This window comes from Bison bison, unplaced genomic scaffold (genome assembly GCF_000754665.1).
Source record: "Bison bison bison isolate TAMUID 2011002044 unplaced genomic scaffold, Bison_UMD1.0 scf7180017864514, whole genome shotgun sequence".
NCBI classification, from domain to species: Eukaryota; Metazoa; Chordata; class Mammalia; order Artiodactyla; family Bovidae; genus Bison; species Bison bison.
In genome coordinates this window covers 57,508-57,895 of record NW_011495067.1, presented here as the reverse complement: position 1 = coordinate 57,895, position 388 = coordinate 57,508, and positions in this window count along the sequence as shown.

Genomic DNA, 388 nt, shown 5'->3' with positions numbered 1-388 from the left:
GCTTCATGATGGGAAAGGAGTTTTCGGAATTCCAAGTAGAACCAGTGTCTGGTGGCACACCTGAATTGGAGCAGGCGATCTGGGAGAGAGTTTGAAAACTTCAGCTGGAAAGAAAGTGCTTTTATCCTAGCAGAGATGTTCAGCTGGGCCTGGGCCTAATTTGAGGATGTTTCATCTTTGGACACATGGTCCAAGTGTTTGCCTGTTGTAAAGGAAGAGGTTTTCAGCTAGTCAGGGTTTCCACATGGGTTCTCACTTCTGCTTATGGCTCTGAGGCTTGGTGCAGTTTTTGGAGAAAAATCATTAAACATTGAATTCTTTTAGAAAATTATTCATTTCTTTTTTTTACTTTTATTTCATGTCTCTGCATCTGTCCATTTCTCCTTTC